The sequence below is a fragment of the Notolabrus celidotus genome, chromosome 13, assembly GCF_009762535.1.
Source record: "Notolabrus celidotus isolate fNotCel1 chromosome 13, fNotCel1.pri, whole genome shotgun sequence".
Taxonomy (NCBI): Eukaryota; Metazoa; Chordata; class Actinopteri; order Labriformes; family Labridae; genus Notolabrus; species Notolabrus celidotus.
In genome coordinates this window covers 30,133,356-30,156,299 of record NC_048284.1, presented here as the reverse complement: position 1 = coordinate 30,156,299, position 22,944 = coordinate 30,133,356, and the positions used below count along the sequence as shown (strand labels likewise).

Sequence of the window (22,944 nt, the reverse complement as noted above, 5' to 3'; positions counted from 1 at the left end):
AAGAGTTCAGTATCAGGGAGTCCGACCCCTCTCCCGCGCTGGTGTAACACGCTCGACTGATGCAGATCTTGTGACTCAGAATCAACAACAGAGTCCACAGCTCTGCCGTGTTGACCTTTCCCCATCTGTCCGACCAGCAGCCCCGCACAGAGCACCATGTGACCACTGCAGGTACACAACCAGTCTGCTGACTCACTGCAGACACACACACACACGGAGACCCGCTGAACCCAACATGAACTCTGATCACACACTCTGCAGCTTCCCCGTTTGTTTGGGTCATTCAGGTTCACACGTCCTGAGTGGGTTTAGAGTTATGATGAACATTTTCAGGATGTCCCACCATCAAACACACGCTTTATTACTGCAGGCTCTGCAGGACTGAGTCACTGCCAGGTATCAGATGTCAACATCTGTCCTCTAACAGCCGTTAAACTGTGTGCTTCCAGGACATTTCCTCCTCAGGTCATTACATGCACAGTTAGCATGATGGGGTTTACATGTTTTGCACATCATGAAGAAGAAAGGCTGGAAAAATGGAATCAAGTCTTTGAAAGTTTTCTGTAGATTTGTGGCATTTTATTTTCATTTTTTCACATTATTTACACTGAATGATGACTTATTCATTGAACAGTGTTTGCTGAAACTGTGCCTTTTTTCCATAACAGTTCCGGCTGCATGATGTGGATTTTTTTTAGCCGTACTGACTGATGATATCCTTCTCCTGAAAAGATTACTGATATGTTGTTACGTCGTTGTATTATAAAATGTGTAGTTTTTGCACACATGGGGGAAAGAAACGCCAATATTCAATGAGCAAAGATGCATGTATTACTTTCTTTTGCAGGAGCATAGATTCATCGTCCCATTTATTAGCCTGTTGTTGCACCTTACGCCCAGAATGAGTTTGACCTGCTCCAACATGTGATGTAAACACGGCCTGAGAGGACATGTGTGTTCTGTATGTTTTATAGGCTGTTTTACCAAATTACAGGATGAAATCAGCTCAAACCTCGAGTATCTGCGCACACATGACTCCCCCACAGGAAGGGCTGTATACATGGATCCAACCCAGCACTTAGTCTTTCATGTTTTCCATCCACATCTGTGTGCAACAAATGGAAAACCCATCGGGCTAGAGAACGTCATACCCTCAGATTTTATACTTTCAATGCATGCCGTATATTTAATGTTCCCTCTCTGTGGCATGATTAGAAATAAAACACATGATGAGGAGAAGAACGAGGCACAGTGGGCCCCTCCATGCACAGACAGGATCTCCACCTATGGCCGCCTGCTGTGAGATGGCAGCATGCCACCGCCGGCAAATCCTGCTGATCTCGTTGTATGCTTACTGCTTTACAGTGCAGCGCGGGGGCTCGGTGCAGGAAGTGGGCACATTACTGCTCCTCCACGCCCATAGCCTCCCTCCACATCACCCACACCCCTCCTAACCACCTGTGCTGGTCTCACAGGATGCCCCCCCCCCCTCCCCTCCCCTAAACCCCTCCCCTCCTTCACACAGACGCACTTTACAGCTGCACTTCTTCACCAAACCGCACTCCGAACACACGTTGTTGTTTTACACTCGACTGCTTCGACAACGTCAGAGAAGATTCGTTTACTGTAAACTGACTCAAAATGCATGAAGCCGGGTTCCCAGATCTACCTTCAGTTAATGATGCAGACATTTTTGGTTTGAGTTAACCTGGGTTAGAGTTCTGGAAACATCTCTCCTCAAATTCCAGCATTTTGTAGAAAATGCTTTTATACAGACACATCACAGTCTGTTGGATATTACAGGACAAATCTTACTGCAGACTTGCTGAATTCATTTAAACCAACAGAAATGATACAGAATGGCACACAAGTAGTTGGGTTACTTTCTTTTATTAAAAGTGATGTCGTTCTTTAAAAAATATAAATCCTCTTTTGTCTCTAGTATTTCAACAATCTGAGTTAAGAGACGATTAGAACAAAAACCACTAAAACAAAATTCATGATCGACATTACTTTTTTATTTAAAATATATATTTTCATGTGATATTAAAATAATTAACTCATATGATACATGTCATTATCAAAACTACAAGACAGGATAAGGTTCAGTATCAAATTTTGGGTCCAAACTTTTAATTAGAAGAAAAATAAGTAAAATCTGAGTTTTGAAAAATAAGAACAGGTTAAACAAAATAAAATATGAAAATTGCACTCATCCTCTTAGTTTATAGCCAATTGTAAAGTAAAGTGGATATAATTCTGAAGTTAATCTCAGATTTATGTGGAAAAAATGCAGAATTTTTACATTTTTCTCAGAATTTTGACATAAATTCACAATTCTGACGCAAAAAAACAGAAATTCAGAGAAAAAGTCATGATTTTGAAAAAAAATGGTTAGACCTGACATTTTTTCAGTGGCACTTATTTTCCAGATTAATAAAGGATAGAACTCTGACTTTTTCTCAGAATTCACACTTTTTTTCAAATTCCAACTTTAATCTCAGAATTAAGATTATTTCCTGAAGATTTACACTCCACTCAGACTTGAACTGGTTAATCTTGTGGCTCAAACTGAAAACAGAATAAAAGTTTCCTGATACAAAAGAGCAAAAAACAGAATCAGTGACACATATCGTCTTTGAATAAAGCCGCATTAAAAAGGGAAAGAATCATGATTTTTTTTTTGTCAGAGATCTGAAATGATTTCAGAAGTCAAACATTTTCTCAGAAGTCAAACTTTTTCTCAGAATTCTAATTTTGATATCAGAATTTCAATATTCTTAGATTTATGACTATTTCCTTGAATTCCAACTCTGATCTCAGAACTATGACTTTAATCTAATAATTAAGCGAGAGAAAAAGTCCAAATTTTAAAAGTTAGAAATTTGAAAAACTGGTTTGACCTCAGGTACAGAACAAGGACAGAACCCTGCTCTTTTTTTCAATATGCAGAATGAAATCAAGAATTCAGATTTATTTTTCAGAGTGAGCTCATGTTTGCCTTTAATCTTAAAATTATACCTTTGTTCTCAGAGTTCTGTCTTCTTTCTCAGCTCTTAAACTCTTTCTCATACTTGACTGGACAGGGTTTAGTGATTTGACTCCAGCACTGGTTACAGTTCTGGCTAAAACTGAAAACAGGTTTAAAGTTTCCTGATTTAAAAGATAATTTCTGACACAGTCTGTCTGATTATCTTCTTCAAGTCTCTACCCATAAGTCCCTGCTGTTAGCCCAGTGTCAGGTCTATCCCTTCATTATATCGGTGTGAAGGCAGAAATTCCTTGTATCGTAAAACAATAAAAGACTTCAGACTGCAGCTCGAGACAGCTCAAGGGTGAAATGTCAGAATGTGTTTTATTGTTCTCTGACTGAACTGCCACTTTAAAGATGGATGTTGTGAAGTCAGGTTCATGATCGCACAGCTTCAGTGATGAGCATGAGGTGAGAGCATTCCTCATCGTCATCATTTTTAACCATGATGTGTGAGCTCAAAACAAACCAGAGATCAAACTGTTGTTTCTTGAATGATCAATAGCTCCTCACAGACACGTTGTTTACCCCGACCTTCGAGACACAGTTATTATTTTCTGTTTACACAGCCTTCATCAGAGCTCTGTGTTAACACACCTCACACACACACAGTGAGGGAGGGTTTTGTTTTGGCTGCGTCTGATGTGCAAAGAAGAACGAATAACTGCATCTGTGTAGGAATTCTGACCTCTGTCACCTCCAAGTTCACAGCATCCTCCCTCCAAATCCTTCACTACAACAATGAGCTCACCCTCCAAATGCCTCTGATTGTTTGAAATACCTTCCACCATGCTCGGCTGAACACCACTTCTTTTTCCCATCAAGCCCGGGGACGGAAAGAGAGGTGAGGGGAAACAACACGACCCCGGCAGGAAACGTAAAGACCTCGAGTGGGATGGAAACCAGCTTCATTTGGCCCCTCACAGCTGATGATGAAGTCAGAATCTGCTGTTTTAAAATGTTGGAACAGGGACATGTTTACCTTTGTGCTGCGTAATGTCGTCTTTTAACAACTCTGTAAATGTTTGGGAACTACAAAGCTTAGGAGGCCAGTTTCTAAATATTGTCCAAGTCTTGCATGATATAGAATTTCAGCTTCTCATCAGTATGGAGTCCTTTGTTGTATTTTTTTTTTTTTGATGGGGACAATTTTTTTTCATAGTCAATGATTTCCAAAAAGAATGACAGATTTTGATTGGTGACTTCCACTACAGAGTCATGTCTGTTTTAAATGCAGTGATTTCCACTATAGAGTCATGTCTGTTTTAAATGCAGTGATTTCCACTACAGAGTCATGTATGTTTTTAATGCAGTGACTTCCACTACAGAGTCATGTCTGTTTTTAATGCAGTGACTTCCACTACAGAGTCATGTCTGTTTTTAATGCAGTGACTTCCACTACAGAGTCATGTCTGTTTTTAATGCAGTGACTTCCACTACAGAGTCATGTCTGTTTTTAATGCAGTGACTTCCACTACAGAGTCATGTCTGTTTTTAATGCAGTGACTTCCACTACACAGTCATGTCTGTTTTTAATGCAGTGATTTCCACTACAGAGTCATGTCTGTTTTTAATGCAGTGATTTCCACTACAGAGTCATGTATGTTTTTAATGCAGTGACTTCCACTACAGAGTCATGTCTGTTTTTAATGCAGTGACTTCCACTACAGAGTCATGTCTGTTTTTAATGCAGTGACTTACACTACAGAGTCATGTCTGTTTTTAACCCAGTGACTTCCACTATAGAGTCATGTCTGTTTTTAATGCAGTGACTTCCACTACAGAGTCATGTCTGTTTTCAATGCAGTGATTTCCACTACAGAGTCATGTCTGTTTTTAATGCAGTGACTTCCACTACAGAGTCATGTCTGTTTTTAATGCAGTGATTTCCACTACAGAGTCATGTCTGTTTTGAATGCAGTGATGTTTTCTACAGAGTCATGTCTGTTTTTAATGCAGTGATCTCCACTACGGAGTCATGTCTGTTTTTAATGCAGTGACTTCCACTACAGAGTCATGTCTGTTTTTAATGCAGTGACTTCCACTACAGAGTCATGTCTGTTTTTAATGCAGTGATCTCCACTACAGAGTCATGTCTGTTTTTAATGCAGTGATTTCCACTACAGAGTCATGTCTGTTTTTAATGCAGTGACTTCCACTACAGAGTCATGTCTGTTTTTAATGCAGTGACTTCCACTACAGAGTCATGTCTGTTTTTAATGCAGTGACTTCCACTACAGAGTCATGTCTGTTTTTAATGCAGTGACTTCCACTACAGAGTCATGTCTGTTTTTAATGCAGTGACTTCCACTACAGAGTCATGTCTGTTTTTAATGCAGTGACTTCCACTACAGAGTCATGTCTGTTTTTAATGCAGTGACTTCCACTACAGAGTCATGTCTGTTTTTAATGCAGTGACTTACACTACAGAGTCATGTCTGTTTTTAACCCAGTGACTTCCACTATAGAGTCATGTCTGTTTTTAATGCAGTGACTTCCACTACAGAGTCATGTCTGTTTTCAATGCAGTGATTTCCACTACAGAGTCATGTCTGTTTTTAATGCAGTGACTTCCACTACAGAGTCATGTCTGTTTTTAATGCAGTGATTTCCACTACAGAGTCGTGTCTGTTTTGAATGCAGTGATGTTTTCTACAGAGTCATGTCTGTTTTTAATGCAGTGATCTCCACTACGGAGTCATGTCTGTTTTTAATGCAGTGACTTCCACTACAGAGTCATGTCTGTTTTTAATGCAGTGACTTCCACTACAGAGTCATGTCTGTTTTTAATGCAGTGACTTCCACTACAGAGTCATGTCTGTTTTTAATGCAGTGATTTCCACTATAGAGTCATGTCTGTTTTAAATGCAGTGATTTCCACTACAGAGTCATGTCTGTTTTTAATGCAGTGACTTACACTACAGAGTCATGTCTGTTTTTAACCCAGTGACTTCCACTATAGAGTCATGTCTGTTTTTAATGCAGTGACTTCCACTACAGAGTCATGTCTGTTTTCAATGCAGTGCTTTCCACTACAGAGTCATGTCTGTTTTTAATGCAGTGACTTCCACTACAGAGTCATGTCTGTTTTTAATGCAGTGACTTCCACTACACAGTCATGTCTGTTTTTAATGCAGTGATTTCCACTACAGAGTCATGTCTGTTTTTAATGCAGTGATTTCCACTACAGAGTCATGTATGTTTTTAATGCAGTGACTTCCACTACAGAGTCATGTCTGTTTTTAATGCAGTGACTTCCACTACAGAGTCATGTCTGTTTTTAATGCAGTGACTTACACTACAGAGTCATGTCTGTTTTTAACCCAGTGACTTCCACTATAGAGTCATGTCTGTTTTTAATGCAGTGACTTCCACTACAGAGTCATGTCTGTTTTCAATGCAGTGATTTCCACTACAGAGTCATGTCTGTTTTTAATGCAGTGACTTCCACTACAGAGTCATGTCTGTTTTTAATGCAGTGATTTCCACTACAGAGTCATGTCTGTTTTGAATGCAGTGATGTTTTCTACAGAGTCATGTCTGTTTTTAATGCAGTGACTTCCACTACAGAGTCATGTCTGTTTTTAATGCAGAGACTTCCACTACAGAGTCATGTCTGTTTTTAATGCAGTGATTTCCACTACAGAGTCATGTCTGTTTCTAATGCAGTGATTTCCACTACAGAGTCATGTCTGTTTTTAATGCAGTGACTTCCACTACAGAGTCATGTCTGTTTTTAATGCAGTGACTTCCACTACAGAGTCATGTCTGTTTTTAATGCAGTGACTTCCACTACAGAGTCATGTCTGTTTTTAATGCAGTGACTTCCACTACAAAGTCATGTCTGTTTTTAATGCAGTGATTTCCACTACAGAGTCATGTATGTTTTTAATGCAGTGATGTTTTCTACAGTCATGTCTGTTTTGAATGCAGTGACTTCCACTACAGAGTCATGTGTGTTTCTAATGCAGTGATTTCCACTACAGAGTCATGTCTGTTTTTAACCCAGTGACTTCCACTACAGAGTCAAGTCTGTTTTGAATGCAGTGATGTTTTCTACAGAGTCATGTCTGTTTTTAATGCAGAGACTTCCACTACAGAGTCATGTCTGTTTTTAATGCAGTGATTTCCACTACAGAGTCATGTCTGTTTTTAATGCAGTGATTTCCACTACAGAGTCATGTCTGTTTTGAATGCAGTGACTTCCACTACAGAGTCATGTCTGTTTTGAATGCAGTGATGTTTTCTACAGAGTCATGTCTGTTTTTAATGCAGTGATTTCCACTACAGAGTCATGTCTGTTTTTAATGCAGTGACTTCCACTACAGAGTCATGTCTGTTTTTAATGCAGTGACTTCCACTACAGAGTCATGTCTGTTTTTAATGCAGTGACTTCCACTACAGAGTCATGTCTGTTTTTAATGCAGTGACTTCCACTACAGAGTCATGTCTGTTTTTAATGCAGTGACTTCGACTACAGAGTCATGTCTGTTTTTAATGCAGTGATTTCCACTACAGAGTCGTGTCTGTTTTTAATGTAGTGCTGCCTGAGGGTCTGAAGATCAGGTCCATCCAGTTTTGGTTTTGGTCCTTGTCCCTTTTTTTCAGAGGTGTCTCCAGACTCTTTGAATCTTTTAATGATATTATGTACTGTTGTTGATGAAATCCAGTAATTCTTTGTCATGTTACTCTGAGGAACATTATTCTGAAACTGTTGAACTATTTGCTCACGCAGTCTCTCACAGAGTGGTGAACTCAAATAAAGTATATCTTATCTTATCTGAACCTCTTCCCATCTTTCATTCTGAGAGACTCAGTCTCTCTGGAGTGTCATTTTTATACCAAGTCATGTTACTAATTAACCATATCAGTTGGAGATGTTCCTCAAGGTGTTTGTTTAACATTACACAACTTTTTCACTGTTTTGTCGTTCCTGTTCCAAACTTTATGAAACGTGTTGCTAGCATCAAGTTTTGTCGTTATTTTTTTGGGCACAATGTTGACGATTAGTTACACAAGAAGCAAAAAATATCACATATGCTTTTCTTTTGCAGGTGAAATTATCAAAACTCATTGGCACTCTTCTCTTAAAAACAAGAATTTCTTAAAACCTCTACAAAGGAACAGAGCTTCAAAAGCTTCTGGAGTGTGTGGGATTATTTTGTTTGTGTTTCTACATAAACAAGGGTTAAAGATTCAATGAAAAACTTTGTCCTTGGTTTTGCAATTTTTTTAAATTTGTGAAACAATTTACAAAACATAATAAACATAACCTGGTACAGGTTCTAGTGTTTTGAGACATTTGAAAACATCACTTTAAATGACATTAAGATCGTGTAAACTATTATTGAGGGTTGAACTGATTTGCAAAACGTGAATTTAATTCATCCTTATATACTATGCCAGTAAACACATGCTTGTCTTGTTCACTACTTTGCATTTCTGTCATAGTATCTGCAAACATTCAGAACGACCAATATGCAATGTTTATAACGCCAGCTTCAAATGGGCCTTCTGTTTACACATCCAGCTCTTCAGATAAATACTGGCCTTGTGTCTGATTACGGAGAAAATAAAGGAGATAAAACAACAGGAATCACTCCAGCAGGTATTTAATGTAACACTAAAGGCCATTAATGGTCGATGATATATTCGTCTCCGTATCTTTGACACCTGCGGCACTCTGGAGAGCGTCTGTGTCGAACAGAAACTGAAACCATCAGTAGTTTTATTTCAGACGGTTTAATGAGTTTAACTGTAATAACTCAGCCACAGGCTGAAAGCTGTGGTGATTGCAGGAACACGGGCAAGCTTTAACTGTTGCAGTGTGCACTGTAATGTCAGAAAGTAAGAGCACAACACACACACACACACACACACACACACACACACACACACAAGGATATGACCTCAAAATTCGGAGGAAGAAACACACAGCAGCTTTGTTCTGCAGAAGGGCGGAGACACGTGTTGAAAAACTGACGCTTTTTATCCTAACGACAGTCACCAGATTAGAAACACGAAAGCTGGTGACCAATAATTCAACATTTTGTCAGGTGAAGACTACTTAGATGATACGACGGGAATAAAAAACCCTCTTTAGCTTTATTTCGGACTGAAAGTTGCTCCTTTTTCAGCATTCATAACGAGCTTTTACAATTTATATCCAATTACTCAAGATTACTTATCCAGACTTCCTTGTGCTCAAGTCAAACTGCATGCTTACTGTAATCCTTATTGCTGCAGCTGAGTTCATATCTTAAACCATGCGCTAATTTTTGTGCGTATCCAAAAGTCTGAAAATGCTAAATGTTTCTGAGTTTTCAAGAAAATGAATTCACAAAAATACACAGTACTTTCGAAGTCGATGCGGTTTTTCCTCGTGTATTTTCTGTGACTTGATGGCTCTTAATTAAAAGGTCGACCACAGAGCCGTGTACGTTCACAACAAGCTTAAAGATGCTGACCAAGCTGTCATATCTGATGAGCTGGGATGACTCATAAACAACCTCTAATAAACGAGCCGGCTCAGACTGACATTAAAGGCGGTATATGTAATTTTCTTTATGTTATTTGTGACTCGGCAGCTCAAAAGAGGAAACTGCTGACAGAGAGGATCAGACTCTTTATGACTCCTGTGTGCCTCAGTGTTCCCCAGGAGGAGCAGAGACACCAGAGGAGGCCTCACCCCAGAGACACTCTGTGTTTACGCCGCCGTGTTTCACAGCGAACTGTTTTAATGTGATATGGTATGCATATCATTTCTATGGTGGCAGCAGGGGGGAGGGCTCAGGGGACCACACAGTCAACAGTGTTCAGTCTGAATAACCTCTGTAACCCTCACAAAATGCAGCGTGAATGTATGGAGGAGCCGGCCGGGCTTCATGCCGTGATAATTGCTCCGTTACTGTTACCATGGGTGAGTATCTAGACTCGCTGAAAGCACTTCATGCAGCTCTGAGGCGGCCATTTTCCACAGTGGGCTTAAAGGGAGGAGAAAACTGCAGCACACATGTCAGTCACTTTCTGTGACGCCTGGAATAATAAAAAAACGACCACACACAAGTCAGGGGAGTTAAAAAAACATCATGCAAAAGCTGCATCAAAGCATGCGTGGGATTCATGCACAGCTCTGCATGTGCACGATGAACCTGCAGAAGTTGAGGTAACTTAAAATGTTAGTGAAGTGGTGAACAAAGCTTTTTCATTTCTAATTTCTCATTGTCAAACAAGAAAATAACAAAAAAAAGTCTCTTCCTGTTTTATTTAGATTAAGAAGAAACAGGTAGAAGAGAAACAACAGCTAAAAATGTCTGAATCTTCATCTCCAAGAAATTCAAGCGCTGAGATTAAAGTCAGGTAAATTCTCATAATCAAGTAAAAGAGTAATCACATAGAGAAATGTTTATAGTATAAACTCAAATTATGGTGCATAAATGTAGAATATTTGGCACAGAAGTCGTAGGGTAATGACAAAATGATAACATTTGAAGTTGTGAACTTGACAAGAATGCACAAATTTCAAAGCAATGTATTTCAACTAAAATATATTTGATGTCTAAAAAATACATTTAAGTCTGAGTTTTATTAAACTTTTAAAATATTTAAAGGTACAGTGTGAGGTTAAAATACAGTTACAATACAGCTAAAATATAACTTTTTAAAATAAACATTATTAAAATAATTCCAAATTTAATTTTAAATTCTGAGATATCATATACTTTTTTCTTAAATACATTTTAAAATATATTATAAATGTGATTTTTTTTAAATTTATTTTAGTATTTATTTTGAATCTGTTAGAAGTTTTCAGACTTAAGCAGACTTGTTTTTGTTTCCATCAATTTGTATTTTAATGCTACTAATTCTTTATTTACTGAGATATTTCTTTTATTTAGCATTTTCATTTTGGATTTTTATGGTTGGCTGCTATTGCAATTTTGTTTTATGGATTCTGTGTGATTTTAAATAATTGTTTTGTTGTGTGGACCCCATGAAGACTAGCAACCACTGAGGAAGCTAATGGAGATCCTTATAAAGAATAAAGAATAAACAAAAGGGGGAAATTAGGAAAATGATAATTGCTACACTGTAAAAACTTAAATCGGGCTAGTCTGTTATCTTCAGTAAAAAAATTGTAATTACCCAAACATAAGACACATTCACAAGAAAAATCCAGATATTAATCTTCTTTCAAGATATCACAAAGAAAAAAGCCTGAATTGCCTTCGATGAGTCATAAATGTGTACTTGTTGAGTTTTTTGTAATAAAGATAATCTCTTATTACAAGAAACTGAAGAACATTTTGATTACTGCAGTGTCAAATATTTCTACTCATTGGAGGCAATTCAAGTCCAATCTATGGCATCTAATATCTTGAAATAAGACGCTCACTGACCTGCACTTATCAAGTTACTGTAGCTTATACTTAGCCTCAATTGTTTATTTGAATGCAAGTATTTTCTCTTAATTGTGATGAAAATGTCTCATTAAACCAGGGCGCAGTTCACCTCGCTATTTAAGCATGCGCCTAAGTACAGTCCTAGTCACAGAGCTTGCTGGCTTGACAATTTGAGGTGAAAAAGTCCAATAGATAACTTATTAAAAACGTCTAATTAAGCTTTATGTGAGTCATATTCTCCTGACGAGTTCAGATACACGTCTTTTTACATGATAGGACGACCCCAAAGTAAGACCTGAAGAGCTTTAAAGGCTTATATTGAGTCTAATAAGACATTATTAACAAGAAATAAGACAAACCAACTTTCTTAGTGTTGAGTTTCTCAGTGTTCACGACTACGACTAAAGTATTTGCAGTGTGATCACACTTAGATCCCCCTCAGGTTGTATTTCACTTCAGTAATAACTTCATTATTAGCTAAAACAACAGTGCAGAGACTGCACGCATGTTGAATTTCTGACACAATGAGGCATCATTCATGCACTTATACGTATGTTCACAAATAATTAACAAATCTCAATCAAAAGGCAAAATACAGAGTTCAGACAAATGCTCTTCATGTTTACACAATCATATCAATATTTGTTGAGTGTTTATTGAGCAGTGAGCGTGCAAACATGTGTAAGCTTGTGAAACTCCTCAAAATGACCTCATAATAAGCAAAAAATAGCACCGTGGGTCCTCATGATCTTAACCACACTTCAGTTTTCTGCAAATGTATACCCATGAATGTTAAATTATTACAGTTTGATGATCTAGTTGAGGTTAATAGAATAATCTCACAGCTTTTAATGATGGAGCTGCAGCTGCTCTCCAGACGATGTTCGAACCTGATGCCCTGAAAAGCTAAATGCATCCAAACAGGAGCGCCGCAGCTTTGTTCCTGCAGCTCTCTCTCTCTCTCTCTCTCTCTCTCTCTCTCTCTCTCTCTCTCTGAAGTTTAAACAGACCTCTGCAGAGCTCTCTCTCTCCTGCTGCCAGTAGTAGTAGTAGTGCTGCACTAATCCAATACAAACAGGTCATTACACTGCGCTAAATGTTTTCTCTTCATTCACTGAAGGCAGCTCTGCACACAGCTCATTCTTCCAAATCTCCTGCCCCCTCCCTCCCTCCCTCCCTCCCTCCCTCCCTCGCCCTGTAAGTGTTTTAATTCCTCAGCTATTAGGACCAGATGTGCATCATTTCATTAGCTCAATATGTTGTGTATCCTTATGGATGACCACAGGCCGGGTTACTGAGGAGCATTAATGCAGAGTTCAGAAGGTGAAGCTCTCCGCCCGAGGCAGCCGTCTGTGAGATCACTGCAAATGTTTGACGCAACTATCAGGGTGATTTACGTGTCTTGATAATTCCTAACAGGCAACATGAAGAAAAAAAACAAAACAAACCAAAACAGAACAATCAGAAAAGTGCCTGTGGTGCTTTGGATTTGATCGCTTCTTGGCACAGGAGCAGCAAACACACAGACAAGCTCTGACTCTGCAACCGCAGACTGATGGGAGCTGGCAGGATAATGCAATCTGATTTCACATGCCGAGCGATAATGCCAGTGCACATCGCTGCCCTGAACGGCGGGAGGAGAGGGACGAGCAGCCATGATATGACGGAGAGAAGAGGGGGAGAGGGGGGAACAATAGCGCTGAGTGTAAAGTGCAGGATCTTAGATTTCTCCCAGCAGTGCTGCTCCATCTACGCCTCACACTGGCAGCGGCCCAGTCAAACATGCCTTTGTGCTGACGTGGGAGAGCTATGGGAACATGTTTTCTTCTTTTTTCCTGGCCAAGGCTGAGGCTGGGGATGTTGGGCTGAGCTGGTGTGGGTTACTCAAACATCCTCAGTGATGCAAACGATCCTTTAATGATGCAGAGAAGAAGAAAATCTCATGGCTTTGCAGCTTTTTCTCCATTTCTTGAAGGGGGTCGACTCTTAAACCACTTTCTTATACGGAGCTGAAATGATGCAGCTTTGGGGGCTACAATCACACAAAGAGATCGCTCCATCACATCCTCCTCCAAGTGCAATTTCATGAATCATTAACCCATAAGTGCCTGGTTACTTTCTGAGCACAAGCAGCTTTTTCTGCCATCAGCGATTTAATTGGCTTGATCGCAGCTTCAGCAGCAGAAACTGAACTACTGCACATGCTCAGAGGAAGCCTGGTGGAGCTTTTTATTAGTCTGGGACGGTACAAGTTCAGAATGGAAAGACCGCATGAATGGTGGGACCAGCGGGGTCACATGAAGGGATCCTGTTGCCGTGTGGGATTTCAGCTGTGGTCGGGAACCCTGAGGGACTCATTATGTCGAGATCCCCCAAACAGAACTGCTCAGACTGTGAGACGTTCCCAAGACAAGCTCCACTCCAGAGATGTTTGCCTTGTTATATAATAACACTCATGTTGTCCAGCAGTGTGTGTTATCATTTCTAAAGGACGTCAGTCTCACCGAGATGTCGTGACGGATCGTCAGAGCTGGAGACAACGAGGGACGAGGAAACATCAGTGCTGCAGACTGTTTCGTGTTTATGAAGTTTTAGAGGTGCGAATTGTTGAAGCTCTAACTTTAAAGGTTTTTCTATGGCAAGTGAACCCCAAACAATAAGTCCTGGGTTTGTTTATTTGACCAGTTAGTCCCATTAAAATCAGATCTCACAGAGGACCAGGACTAGGAGCTACACCGCTTCAACAAAAACAATCAGACTCATGAAGCAGCCTCGAAATAACAAACATTAACGATGATCAACTGAAACGTTTGCACACACAAAGCCTCCTGGATTCAGGAGATTTACAAACCAGATTGTTCCAAGTGAAAGGTGCAGAAACCACAAAGCTTTCTTTCCTGACGTTGCAACAAGAAACTGAGCTGAGAAGATCGTATCAGCTGATACTTCAGAAACTATCTCACCAATGCACACTGCTGCTTTGACAACACTTAAAGATGCAGAAGAGAGGAATTCAGTGGACTTGTTTTGATTATGCTTAGAGCATATATCACACTAACATCCCTATCTTCATTCTACTTTTAGTTCATATTGAAAGACGTGATCTTAGTGGTAGAAATGTCTTTTTATCTAAATCTTGGAATACGCTTCGTATCATGGTTCAGGGGTCAGCATTCAACATCCTGCCATGTGTCCAAAATACTGATATGGTGCTACATCCTCATTAACATACCTGCACTCAATGTTCATATTTAATCAGAAAAAAACAGAACTCTTAAAAAATGCCACTACTTCACGTCTCCACAAGATGGCACTAGTCACACGAATGAGGGGAACGTGAACATTAGTTAACAAGCAAGAGACGAAGCTGACAGCGACGGAAGCAGACGTTAAGACATGCCAGGTACAATCATACAGGTAACATAAATCATATATCATTGCTGTTTTAGTAAAGTGTCATTTAACACAGTGTCATAATATGACGGTTATCGTGGGCTGTGTATCGTAGAGTACCGTCACCTGGAGATTCTCACTCCTAATGTAGCTCTAGCGAAAGTTCAGACAGGAAGACTATAAAGCAATCACAGCAGTTGTTTAACTCTCCTCTCCTTCATTCAATAGCTCACCCGCTTCCAGCTGCACGCTCCGGAGCTGTCATTGGCTAATCAGCAGCGGCGTCATCCAATAGCTCAGTGGCGCACCCTTATCATCGGCCTATCAACTCTCTGCTGTCTTTTTAAATGCGTCTCTCTCTCCTGCTAGTTCCTCTTGCATTGATGGTGCGCACCCCTCCACCTCCCCGTCTCCACCTGGTCTCTGCGAGTCTTCATTTCCTTGGGTCGTCAACCACCACCACCAGTGTCTGGACTCTAGGGGGATTTCTTCAACTGCCAAATTCACACATCCTACGCTCATAACATTATCCCCATAGAGTCCTTACGCCAAAGATTTCTGTCAAGTTCCATCATTCATTCAGTTGTAATAAATAACCTTTAATATTTAAATTGTGTCTCTCCTGATTGAAATGACCTAATGGATACCAACACTGGGTGCGTTTACAAAGACTTGAGCCTAATCCTGGTTTTGATCATGATGTGGCGTTTACATACACTCAAAGAAACCTGGTTATTCATATGACTGTATACATGATAAATACTGATTTCTGATTAAGGCATCTTATTTGTGCAGGCGCATGTGATGTATATTTTCACAAACAAAATGATTACCAATACAATTTGTGCATAAAATACAATTATTACTCTTTATAAAATCATCGTTTTTCCCACCTTGATATAATATTAAACATTATTATTCATGGTCAAGTGTGCTAGTATTTTCTTTTGTCTGATATTGACCATGCTACACTGTAGTATAAAATATTTTCTTTCCAAATGTTCAACATATTTCAATGACAACCAAGCATTATTATGGTAACTGTCATGACGGGATGTTTAAATTAAATGTTATCCAAAATAAATGTATTTTTACAGAAGTAATATAAAAAGACAGATTGAAATGCATGGAGAACACTGTGTAGGTACTCTCTGGCTGCAGGGATCGGATGATGCTGCATCGAAAATATCCAAAGATTCATCCAAAATCTGAAAACCCATCAGCACAAAATATAAAAACCTGCTAATTTTCTAACATGTGTGAAAAATAATTCCTTTCACAGTAAAGATTTCTACGTGTTACTTGCTCCTCCTTTGAAACAGATGGACAAAGAAACAAAGAGTCCTGCTGCAGAGACACAAACATGCTCGATATTTGAGCTGACACAGTGATCGCAGCCGCAGAGACAAAGCCTGGCAGATTGGATGAAGTGGCATTTAAGCCTGACTGAGTCACTGTGGGGTTTACAGTTTTGGACACCCCTCCTCCTCCTCCCCTCCTACCCCTCCTCACAATAAGCAGGGGATTGCCATGCATGGGAAAAGCAGGCAGCGGAGCTCTACTGTACAGAACAAAAGGCTGTGTGCGTAAAACTACGCATGAGTGCTGCCGCCATGCACGTGTGTGAGCGCGCAGAGCGATGTCACTGAACGACAATGTGTTTTCATTTACACTGACAATGACGGCATGAATAAAGCTTCTCCTCTCCGCGTGCGCTCACACTCATCTGCAGCGCGCTCTCATGAAATGCAATCTGTTCAATTTTCGGTGCGGCAGAAGCGACGCTGCGCTCCGTCCTGTGAAGGATGGTCGCGGATGGAGGCTGATGATGCGATCCCCCCCTCAGTGCCATCATCGCGTTGCATCAGCACAAACAGACAAAGAGGCTGGATGTCACCGCTCCTCAAAATGCTGTATCACCGCATTAATGGCAGCAGCAGCAGCATCACTCCCTCATTATTACAGCCGAGTCAAACACACACACACACTCTCTCTCACACATACACACACGTGGAGATCAACAATAGTATCCTTTAAAAAACATGTTTATTCTGCTTTCTTCTTCTGCGCTAACATCGTCCCAACAACCTGCGTGGAGACTGTACACGTCCCTGCTTTTATTCAAAGAACCAAGCAACATGTTTTATATAAAGCTTAATTAATCTCCATTTAACACCTGAGGCACATCCAGTTACTAACAGGTATCTGAATGATGTCAATCATGCGCAACCATACAGTACCTTTTTAAAGCAGGATATGAACATAAACAAATGTCTCAAAGGGTTTCCCCCACACATTATCAGTCTTTTTCCCCTTTAACATCGACTCCCACATTCCACCTCTCACTGACTGCTGCACAACAACAAGACTGACAGGGACTGACTAAGCCACTACACTGCAGCACCCTTTCACATGACAATGCAGGACCGCTCCGCGCGTAAAGACGCAGCTGTTTTCAAAACATCAACCCCGTGATTTTTAAGAAACGCGTTGTTTTAGTGAAAGAAAGCCTGGAGATTATTAAAAAGAGGGTTTCATGGTGATAAAAATAAATGTTTTGTTCGGTGAAGCCCCCGTCGAGCGCTACGATGAGGTGATTCCTTTGGCTGTCGGGGCAAAACAAGCCTCGATCCTTACACAGCAAATATTTACGCGTGCGTCCCCAAATTTGAGAAGAAGAAAGAGGAGATTTCAGACTGGTGAGGGTGGAAAACACTCTGTGCAACAAGAAAAAACACAACTAAAATATTAATAACAATACCAGCACGCTTTGTGTTCAGCTTTATTAATGTGAGGTATGTACAGTTGAATGAAGGTGCGTAGTGACGCTGCAGGTGACAGCTTCTTTCATTTTCCCCCCAGCATGCCTGACCCTCCACAGGGATCACCGCCGCATCTCCTCCCCGTGCACAACCCGAGAAACGGGGAGCGCACACGGACCGAGTGTTGACTCAGAGCATAACAGGATGTGGTACAAGAGTTGAGTTTCACTCCTGAACCCGCGATCACACCCAAACACATTTACACCCCTTCAGTGTATTCACACCACCGCCGAGCTTTCAGGATCCATGCATGCGGTTATATGTGTGTTTTCTAGAGGAGACTTTTTTTCCCCCACATATATCACAGAGAGGACTCCCTGCCTGGCCGCCTGGCCGGAGGAGCACACTACCGCTGCGACACTTATGCAAGTTTGCAACTATGAGAATAACAACATGCACTGAGATTCACAAAGGAGGCACAGAGGAAACAGTGTTAAAGGTGAAAAACGCTAAATGAGAGCGTGCATGCCAGCTCACCTTTGACTTTCTATTCTGCTCGTATTCCAGCCCGTGCGTCCGTTTCCCACATAAGTTCTTTCACATGATGACTCGCTTTGTCGTTTCCTCAAAGCCTCCTTTCTGCACATACATCGCTTCTTCTTTTTCTTCTCCGCTCAGTTATTTCTCACTGATTAAAAAAAAACTGAAAACACCGTCTGTGACTCTCCGGTCCGTGCGCGCGCGTGTTTGTATGAGTAATGTGTGCGTGGTGCTCCCGCGCGGCGTGCCGCTCCGTCTCCGCTGTTTGTTACACTCGACTGGCCCGCCTCCTCCTCCTCTCAGCCGCTACATTGTTGACATTCGGCCGCTGACGTCACTCTATCCCCCTCATTCACAACATCGTCGAGCCCCGTGCGGGATTTGCGTGGCAGTGGGCGGGATGCGTGCGCGTACTCCGAGGAATGTTCGCAGCGGAGCTTCTAGAATCGCACCGCTGTCCGCGCGCTAAAAACCCCTCCCCTCGTACTCGCTGGCTCGCCCCCCCTCCCTGTACACACACACAGCGGGAATATGACGGTGAAGGATGACACAAGGTGTTTCTCACAGGCTGCAGACAAAAAGTGAAAACACATTTATAACAGAGACAGTAAAGGCTTTTGTTTCAGTCACAACGTCTTAAAACTCGAGTTTAAATTCAGAGAGGGATTAGATTTAACAGAAACACTTTTAATTTATCATCATACTTGTGAACTGATTTTGGTAGACTGTTCATTTAATTTCATCAAAACAACAGAGACAGAATAGTTTGTTTTCTTAGAACAGTAATGAATTACCTGCTATTTTCTAAAGTAGGGGAGACCAGGTATGGTGGTAATGCCTTATCCTTCAGCACCTGCTCACTGAATTTTCAGGCTAGAGTCCTCCATTATTTATTGACAGTATCCACATTTGTTTACTCAAAATTAAACCAATAGACTGTAATCCCCATCTTCTAATCTCAAGACTTAAATCCAGATTTTCGTATTTACTCATGTGATTTTATATTTTTTATTGTTTGATGGTTTTAAGATATATGCCTTATAAATGGAACATTGAGTACTTTCATAATTTTATCATGTCTATTGATTTTTATAATTTCATCATGTCTATTGATTTTTATCATTTTATCATGTCACTTGATTTTTTATCATTTCATCATGTCAATGGATTTTATTTTACATTTCTATTGTTATAGTTTTTAGGATGTTTTAGTATGATAAGCACATGAAAGTAGTTTATTCATGTTAAATCCGTCATGTAATATCTGTAATGATCTAATTTCTCACTGGCTGCTAAACAAGTTTCACTACGGGTACAAATAAAGTAACCTGAACCTGAACCTGAACCTTATTGTGACGGGCGGTCATGGTGGGAGACTCAAGTGTTGGTAACATGTCTGTTAACTCTTCTGTTTTCCACGTAAGTCATGTAGGTGTTCATAATCTGACAAATAGTGGTCATTTCACTGCTCCTTGCTTAACAGTCACAATGACAATATGTAGTAGAAATCCAGAGAGGAGCCTGTTTTAAGTGAAAATGTATATTAGCTAACATCAGCTAGCATTAGCATTCAGTTACTTCCTGTATAACAACTACTTCTAAAAACCGCAGAAGGAGATAGAGAAGGAAAATTGTATTTTATAGCTGACTACTTTTGCGTTAACATTTTTACATCATGTTAAATAGCTCACATTACGATGCTTAAGTGCTACAAGGGATCTTACTTTCGAGGACAGGGATGTCAGTGTCAATCCAGTTGCCTTGTAAACCTTGTTCATTTCTTTTTTAGTATTGAATAATGTATTTGCCCATTTGTTGATTTGTTTGAAGCTCAACTCTTCTCTTCTGTTGTCCCTAAATTGATGGAATGAATTGTCCAACTCCATTCGATCTGCAGAGTCCCTCTCTACTTTCAAAAGACAGCTAAAGACCCAGCTCTTTAGGAAGCACTATGCACTTAGCTAGGCTGTTCTCCACTGTTGTCCCCAGTGGCAGACCATGTCGTCCAGCTACAGCTGACTCACACTGTCCTGCTCTACTCTGGGAATCTGTGTTCAGCTCTGGAGTGACCCAGCACTTCATACTTTGGTAATTGTTGTGGTGATGACAAGTTCATTGTTGATGATGATAATGGAAGGTCTTAAATTGTTTGCTTCATTGTAGATGTTCCTTATTTTACAAAAAAAAAAAGAGATCTTGTCTACATCTTTGCTTGGTTGTTCTTGTTCGCGTATGTACGTCGCTTTGGATAAAAGCGTCTGCTAAATGACATTGTAACATTGTAACATTGTAACATAGTAATATTGTAATTGTTGGTACACAAGCAACATTCCTCATCTTGTCACCAAATTGAGGCTATATATTTTGAATGTATGATATAGCCCAACCTCTCCAGATTTTCAAGTTCGATGTGAATTTTACGGTGCAATAATTTGACGAAGACATTTGAAAAAGTATTTACTCTCTCATCTTGGGCCAAAATATGGTGATATGATAACAAGAGCTGAGTATGTAGCTCCACAGGTGTAAAACCCTTAGAAAAGTGTCATGATGTTTTAAGATAGAAGGTATAATATTGAAGAAACAAGGGATGTGTGGGCTTTCTCCCAATATTTTCTAAGTGAAAACAGACAGAATCAAACAAACAGAAATGCAAATGCTTGAGCTAAATGAGTGGAGCGAGGTGGTGGGAGGGAGGTAAGCTGGAGAGCGCTGCTTGGCTTAAACTCCAGCGATGTGCGGGAGGCAGCGTTTTGTTCTGGAAGGAGCTCACATCCTATTTGGACAAGCGAACACTCACTGGAGATGTTTTAATTCCTAATGTAAAAACTACCCCCAGGGAGTTTGCATGTAATTATGAATTATCACAGTACAGCAGACAGCCCCCTTATTCAGAGCAGCCGTCACTTTTCACTGAGCGACATTCAAAGAGCAGCTCTCTGTGCCACTGCACGCTCTAAACCTACAATTTGAGATGGTGCTGCCGACATCAAAACAACACCACCGACAGGCGATTGGTGCTGGCGTGGAGAGAGCATCATAACATGACCAAAATCCAACAAATTAAGAATAACGTGCTCTGTGTTCCCAAAAGGGAGATGATGACAAGCTGGGAAACTTTTCAACACATGCACTGTCTTTATTTGTCCAGAACTGCATCCATGAAAAAAAGATGGAAAATGTACAACTTTTATAAACATGCTTGAAAACAGAGCTATCAAAAAACTGCAGTTCCCGAGGTGTCCACTAGAGGCCGTCTCCAAAAGGGAGTCAATCCCCATAGAGCCCCATGTTAAAACATAGAGAGTAAACAGCAGTAATAAACATGTTTACTGCCTGATACACAGTTTTGGTCACTATGGCGTATTTTATGACAGCTTTATTTATGCCCAATTAAGGGCATGGCCTCTTCGATCAACAGATGGAAGCTGCCAGCCGTCTGCTAAGTGCCACCCAAGCAGCAAACACTCTGAAAAATGAAGCCAGATGCAGATGTGCAAGAAACTGAAGTTCCTTGAGTGTCCACTTGAGGGTGTGTTGGCGATCAGGTTTAGAACTTCGGCAGATAATATTATCTATTGGCATTGAAAAGCTAGCAGCCAAAGACACTGCCAGTGTTTTGGCTTAAAAAGTGCCCCAGTTAACTAGAGACCGTCTGCCAAACGTGTGTTTTGCAAATGCCTTTAGATTTTCATCTAAGACACATGTGGTGAGTATATTTTGACAAGGGCCTGAATCATATCAGAATTTCATCTTACGATTACTTCAGCCAAAAAAAATCACAATAAAAATGTAACCTGGATGTTTATGGAAAACTTAGAATAAAACAAGGTTATGAGTCAGATTACGGAAAAGATCACCCTTCCGTAATCACGAGGTTGGAGCAACACATTACTTCATACACTTCACTAATAAACACAACTGACTTGTGTACATGTCATAATACATTTCTAATGATGTTCAAAGTTATATTTATCCCAGGCACTTTTAATACACGGTTATTGTAAATACCGATATATTGTAAACGCCCTAATCTTGACATCATAATGAAAACAGAACCAGGATGTATTTGGGAGGACTTTCAGATGTTGTTACCACACGGTAACTCACGGTTTACGAAGTGACCCAGTAAACAGGGTCACTCCGTAAACCGTAACACTGGTCTCAATTCTACAGAGTCCAATGTTGGAATATTGATGTTGACAATCCACCAGGAAACCACCAGACATTTTGATACTGGTAACACTTTTAATTCAGTGTTTAAATCTTGCTAACTTGTTTGGATGAACAGTGAATAACAGCTTCCAAGGTGCACACATATTTGTGATGACATCAGCTGTAGAGGTGTCTGTAGAATCCCAATTAAAAACAAGTTAGCATCAGCTCAGCTTGCGGCCCATTCTGATGTCCGATGATGTCTGCAAAGAGATGGAGAAATACTGCTTTATTTATTTATATATTTTTATTTGTATCCCCATTTTTTCAATCTAATGAGCTTAAGTTAGCATCTGCTATGCCCAAAGTTTAAAGCTCTATAGAGTGGATTAGAAAAACTCCTCTTGTATGATGAGAAATAACATTTTCCAGTGATTTTTTACTGGTTTTAATCATCCGGTCTGTTTGTTTCTTATTCAGCAGGGAGGGTATCTTCCAGTTTGAACATTCTGCTCTTTGTCAGACTCTGTAAACGTGTAGTAAAAAAGACGGTTTAGTTTTCAGCTTAATCCAAGCTCTACTTTTTTTATGTGCAAAGTCAGCTTACTTCTAAGAGCCCAGATGACAGGTATAGATTATAATGCTGCATGTGCACACTGTA

General features: G+C 40.2%; 1 protein-coding gene across 1 annotated transcript in view; it reads right to left on the bottom strand.

Moving 5' to 3' along the window:
- Positions 1 to 18,426, bottom strand: part of bach2b (BTB and CNC homology 1, basic leucine zipper transcription factor 2b) — a 123,707-nt gene extending 105,281 nt beyond the window's left edge. The window contains exon 1 of the mRNA XM_034698871.1: positions 18,126 to 18,426. The gene's annotated coding sequence lies outside the window, so the exon portion shown is untranslated. The remainder of the gene's footprint in view (positions 1 to 18,125) is intronic.
- Positions 18,427 to 22,944: the final 4,518 nt, after the last annotated feature.